The sequence below is a fragment of the Salmo salar genome, chromosome 22 (assembly GCF_965601325.2).
Source record: "Salmo salar chromosome 22, fSalSal1, whole genome shotgun sequence".
NCBI lineage: Eukaryota > Metazoa > Chordata > Actinopteri > Salmoniformes > Salmonidae > Salmo > Salmo salar.
Window position 1 is genome coordinate 46,075,354 of NC_138312.1, and position 6,693 is coordinate 46,082,046.

Genomic DNA, 6,693 nt, shown 5'->3' on the forward strand with positions numbered 1-6,693 from the left:
AATTGTGGATACCATTTCTATGTCTCTGCGTGCAGTATGAAGGAAGTTTGCGTTAGTTTCTCTAGCCAATTCCAACTAGCTTTTGTGGAATGACTGGAAATCAACAGGTACCAGACCTGGGTTCAGATACTATTTCAAAAATCTCAATTACTTTCACATACAATGCCTATAGAAAGTCTACACCCCCTTAAACTTTTCACATTATGCTGCCTTAAAATTTAAATCTAAAAAGGGATTAAAATAGATCAAATGGATTTAATTGTCATTTTATGTCAATTGGGGGGTGGTTTACCTTGATTTAGATAAGTATTCAACCCCCTGAGTCAATACATGTTAGCATCTTTGGCAGTGACTACAGCTGTGACTCTTTCTTGGTAACTCTCTAAGAGCTTTGCACACCTGGATTGTACAATATTTGTGCATTATACTTCAAATTATTCAAGCTCTGTCAAGTTGGTTATTGATCATTGCTAGACAACCATTTTCTTGCCATAGAATTTCATGGCTTTTCAATTATTAAAAAAAAAAAAAAGTATTTATAAAAAAAGCACAAACTAACTAGGCTACTCAGCAACATTCAATGACGTATTGGTAAGCAACTCCATTGAAGATTTGGCCTTGTTTTAGGTTATTGCTGCTGAAAGGTGAATTTGTCTCCCAGTGTCTGTTGGAAAACAAACCAACCATGTTTTCCTCTAGGATTTGGCCTGTGCTTAGTTCAGTTTATCCTAAATAACTCCCTAGTCCTTGCTGATGACAAGTATACCCATTACATGATGCAGCCAACACTGTTTCAAAATATGAAGTGGTACTCGTTTCGGGCAAATCCAACACCACACAAGGCTTTGTTGATTTTCTAAGCCACATTTTTTAAAAATAGTTTTACTTTTGTGCATTATTACAGCTGACTGAATATATATTTTTTTCTTTACCCCTTTTTTTTTAACCCCCCCCCCCCCCCAAATGTTGTGGCATCCAATTGGTAGTTAGGACCAGACCTATCACTGCAACTCCCGTATGGACTGGAGGCGAAGGTCGAGAGTCGTGCATCCCTGGGGCGGCAGGTAGCTTAGTGTTTAGAGCGTTGGGCCAGTAACCGAGAGGTTGCTAGATTTAATCCCCGAGCTGACAAGGTAAAAATCTGTCCCTGAACAAGGCAGTTAATCCACTGTTCCTAGGCCGTCCATTGTAAATAAGAATTTGTTCTTAACTGACTTGCATAGTTAAAGTTTAAATTAAAAATCCTCTGAAACAAGCAGCACTGCCCACTTAACCCGGAAGTCAGCCGCACCCATGTGTCGGAGGATACACCTGGCGACGTGTATGCGCCCAGCCTGCCATAGGAGTTGCTAGAGCCCGATGGGACAAGGACATCCCGATGCACCACTGTGCCACTCGAGAGGCCTGAGTAACTACAATGTTGATCCATCCTCCGTTGTCTCCTATCACAGCCATATAACTCTAACGGGTTTAAAAATCACCTGGTTTAAAATTCCTCTCCAGCAACTGAGTTCATGAAGGACGACTGTTTCTTTAGTGACTGGGTGTATTGATACACCATCTGAAGTGTAGTAACTTAACAGCCCAAAACATAATTCCTCTTTGACATGTGGCACTAGCCTACACAATCTCAATTTAAAATTCAGGCTCTAACACAACAAAATGTGGAATAAGGAACTGAATACTTTGAAGCCACTATCACCCTGATGTTCCTGTACTGCCGTGTCTGAGTAAAGGAAACTGGGAGAACAGGCCGTGGCTGGTGTCCCTAATTATCTTCTTGGCCTTCCTGTGACACCTGGTGCTGTATATGTCCTGCAGGGCAGGCAGTGTAAATCCAATGGTGTCCTCTGCTGAGGATGGATCAACATTGTAGTTAATCCACAATACTAACCTAAATGACAGAGTGAAAAGAAGAAAAATCCAAAACATGCATCCTGTAGCAATAAGGCACGATTAGTAAAACTGCAAGAAAGTAACTTTGTCCTGAATACAAAGCATTTTGTTTGGGGCAAATCCAACACATCACTGAGTACCACTCTTTATATTTTAAAGCATAGTGGTGGCTGCATCATTTTATGGTTATGCTTGTCATTGGCAAGGACAAGGGAGTTATTTAAGAAACTGAACTAAGCACAGGCAAAATCAGAGAAAAAAAATATAACCTTTTCAGCAGCATTAACCTAAAACAAGGCTGAATTTCTTCAGCATCCTGAGATTGAAGAACCGTTGACATGCCACCTTCACCACAGTGTCTCTGGTGAAGATGACCGTTTTGGTTTCTCAGAGATGCACACTGAGGAATTCTCCACGACGGCCCTGTTGATGAAGATGGGGACATGCCCAGCCTGGTTCCTCCTGAAGTCCGCAATCGGCTCCTTTTTTTTGCTGACATTGAGGGAGAGGTTATTAAACTTGGCACCATGCTGTCAAGAGTGCCTACCTCCCTGTAGGCCGTCTCGTCGTTGGTAATCGGGCCTACTCCTGTTGTCAGCGAACTTAATGACGGAGTTGGAACTGTGTGAGGTCATGCGTACAGTTGAAGTCGAAAGTTTACATACACTTAGGTTGGTGTCATTAAAACTCATTTTTCAACCACTCCACAATTTTCTTGTTTCTTGTAGTTTTGGCAAGTCGGTTCAGACATCTACTTTGTGCATGACACGAGTAATTTTTCTGACAATTGTTAGACAGATTTAACTAATTTACTGTATCACAATTCCAGTGGGTCAGAAGTCACATTAAGTTGACTGTGCCTTTAAACAGCTTGGGAAACTCCAGAAAATGGTCATGGTTTTAGAAGCTTCTGATAGTCTGACATCATTTGAGTCAATTGGAGGTGTACCTGTGGATGTATTTGAAGGCCTACCTTCAAACTCAGTGCCTCTTTGCTTGACATCATGGAAAAATCTAAAGAAATCAGCCAAGACCTCAGAAAAAAAATTGTAGACCACAAGTCTGGTTCATCCTTGGGAGCAATTTCCAATCGCCTGAAGGTACCACATTCATCTGTACAAACAATATTACGCAAGTATAAACACCATAGGACCATGCAGCCCTCATACCGCTCAGGAAGGAGACACATTCTGTCTCCTAGAGATGAACGTACTTTTGTGCGAAAAGTCCAAATCAATCCCAGAACAACAGCAAAGGACCTTGTGAAGATGCTGGAGGAAACAGGTACAAAAGTAACTATATCCACAGTAAAATGAGTCCTATATCGTCATAACCTGAAAGGTTGCTCTGCAAGGAAGAAGCCACTGCTCCAAAACCGCCATAAAAAAGCCAGACTACGGTTTGCAACTGCAGATGGGGACAAAGATTGTACTTTTTGGAGAAATGTCCTCTGGTCTGATGAAACAAAAATAGAACTGTTTGGCCATAATGACCATCGTTATGTTTGGAGGAAAAAGGGGGAGGCTTGCAAGCCGAAGAACACTATGCCAACCGTGACGCACGAGGGTGGCAGCATCATGTTGTGGGGGTGCTTTGCTGCAGGAGGGACTGGTGCACGTCACAAAATAGATGGTTATCATGAGGATGGGGAAATTATGTGGATATATTGAAGCAACATCTCAAGACATCAGTCAAGAAGTTAAAGCTTGGTCTTCCAAATGGACAATGACCACAAGCATACTTCCAAAGTTGTGGCAAAATGGCTTAAGGACAACAAAGTCAAGGTATTGGAGTGGCCATCACAAAGCCCTAACCTCAATCCTATAGAACATTTGTGGGCAGTACTGAAAAAGCGTGTGCGAGCAAGGAGGCCTACAAACCTGACTCAGTTACACCAGCTCTGTCAGGAGGAATGGGCCAAAATTCACTTATTGTGGGAAGCTTGTGGAAGGCTACCCGAAACGTTTGAACCAAATTAAACAATTTAAAGGCAATGCTACCAAATACTAATTGAGTGTATGTAAACTTCTGACCCACTGGGAATGTGCTGAAAGAAATAAAAGCTGAAAGAAATCATTCTCTCTACTATTATTCTGACATTTCACATTCTTAAAATAAAGTGGTGATCCTAACTGACCTAAAACAGGGACTTTTTACTTGGATTAAATGTCAGGAATTGTGAAACTGAGTTTAAATGTATTTGGCTAAGGTGTATGTAAACTTCCGTCTTCAACTGTATACTGTTTACAGGAAACTCACTCTACAGCCTTAGATGAAGTTGCGTGGAAAAGGGAATGGGGTGGTGAAATAATTTTCTGTCATGGACAAAGGAACTCAAAAGGTGTGATGTTATTAATTAACAAAAATGTTGATCTGAATGTGTAAATTTTCAGGAATGATTTGCATGGAAGGTGGATCCTTTTGAATATGAAAGTGGATGAAAAAGAGATTTTACTCATTAATCTATATGGTCTAAATCAGGATGGTTCATACTACTTCGAAAATATGTATACCAATTTATTGAATTTACAGGCAACAAATGATCATTATGGTAGGAGACTATAACACAGTGTTAAGTACCGTAATGGACCGTAAAGGTAATCACTCTACAAACTATCATCACCGTGCCCTAAAGGAAATCACAAATATTATTGACACATTAGAAATAGTGGATATTTGGAGACTAAAAAACCCCGACCTAGTGAGGTATACGTGGAGGAGATTTAATCAAGCTTGTCGTCTTGACTACTTTCTTGTCTCTTTCTCTCTTGCATCAAAGGTTAAAAAAGTTTTAGTAGGAGACAGAATGCGATTGGATCATCATCTAATTGGCATTCACATAACTATTATAGATTTTCCACGTGGATGGGGATATTATTTAATCACAGTTTACTGGAGGACAATTTATTTTTAACTAAGACAAAATTATTTATAACTTAATTTTTCCAGTATAAAATCGGTTCAGCAAATCCCCTTATTGTTTGGGATACCTTTAAATGTACCTTCAGAGGTCATTCAATTCAATATTCATCAATAATAAAAAAGCAGTTTCTGGCTGAAGAGACAAGACTAACAAGGGAAATACATGAAATAATAGTACAGGTAGATGGCAATAAAAACGATACTACAGAGATATAAAATAAGTTAGAGGAAAAACAAAAAGAACTTGAACTTATTCAAGAACAATCTAATGTAATCTATTACAAAAATACAACTTTTACATTACCCTGCAGTTTACCTATAAAATGGGCTGATGGTGAAGTAGACAGACTTGGTATTCATATCACTAAATATATATAAATAAGCTTTCCACAATGAATTTCAATAGAATAGATCCTGCAACTATGCAGAGGTAAATACCTGTCTGTTTATGGAAAAATTGCCCTGATTAACTCCTTTAGTCATATCTCAGTTTACTCACTTACTTATGGCGCTGCCTACTTCTGATGATTCGTTTTCAAATCATATGAGCAAAATATATTTTGCTTTATCTGGGACGCTAAACCAGACAAAATAAAATGTGCCTATCTATATAATGAATAGGAATTGGGTGGGTTGAGATTATTAAATATAAAAGCACTAAAACTCTCTAAAGGCTTCACTTATTCAAAAGTTTTACTTGAATCCTAAATGGTTCTCAAGTAGATTATCAAGTAGAAAAGCTCATCCATTGTTTAAAAATGACCTTTTTGCCTTTGTGCAGATTGCCATGTCTCATGCCCCAGACCATGACGGACCCTCCACCTCCAAATCGATCCCGCTCCAGAGTACAGGCCTCGGTGTAACGCTCATTCCTTTGACGATAAACGCAAATCCGACCATCACCCATTGTGAGACAAAACCACAACTTGTCAGTGAAGAGCAATTTTTGCCAGTCCTGTCTGGTCCAGCGATGGTGGGTTTGTGCCCATAGGCGACGTTGTTGCCGGTGATGTCTGGTGAGGACGTGCCTTACAACAGGCCTACAAGCCCTCAGTCCAGCCTCTCTCAGCCTATTGCGGACAGTCTGAGCACTGATGGAGGGATTGTGCGTTCCTGGTGTAACTCGGGCAGTTGTTGTTACCATCCTGTACCTGTCCCGCAGGTGTGATGTTCGGATGTACCGATCCTGTGCAGGTGTTGTTACACGTGGTCAGCCACTGCGAGGACGATCAGCTGTCTGTCCTGTCGCCCTGTAGCGCTGTCTTAGGCGTCTCACAGTACGGACATTGCAATTTATTTCCCTGGCCACATCTGCAGTCCTCATGCCTCCTTGCAGCATGCCTAAGGCACGTTCACGCAGATGACCTGGGCATCATTATTTTGGTGTTTTTCAGAGTCAGTAGAAAGGCCTCTTTAGTGTCCTAAGTTTTCATAACTGTGACCTTAATTGCCTACCGTCTGTAAGCTGTTAGTGTCTTAACGACCGTTCCACAGGTGCATGTTCATTAATTGTTTATGGTTCACTGAACAAGCATGGGAAACAGTGTTTAAACCCTTTACAATGAAGATCTGTGAAGTTATTTGGATTCCTACCAGTTATCTTTTGAAAGACAGGGTCCTGAAAAAGGGACGTTTCTTTTTTTGCTGAGTTTACTAATAATCTTAGTAAAAATATTTATCTTCAACTCACAATCTTTGGATTCTATTCGATTAGATAGATTGAAATTGTACGTTAAACATCACAGCATAGTTGAAAGCTATGTGTTGTGTAGAAACCTGAAGTGGGTGGCCAGCAGAGATGGATGGGATGGGCTGAGGGGCAGGATGTGAAATTAGAGACAAGTGGGAGTGGAGTTGCTGTGCGGGAGACAAAGA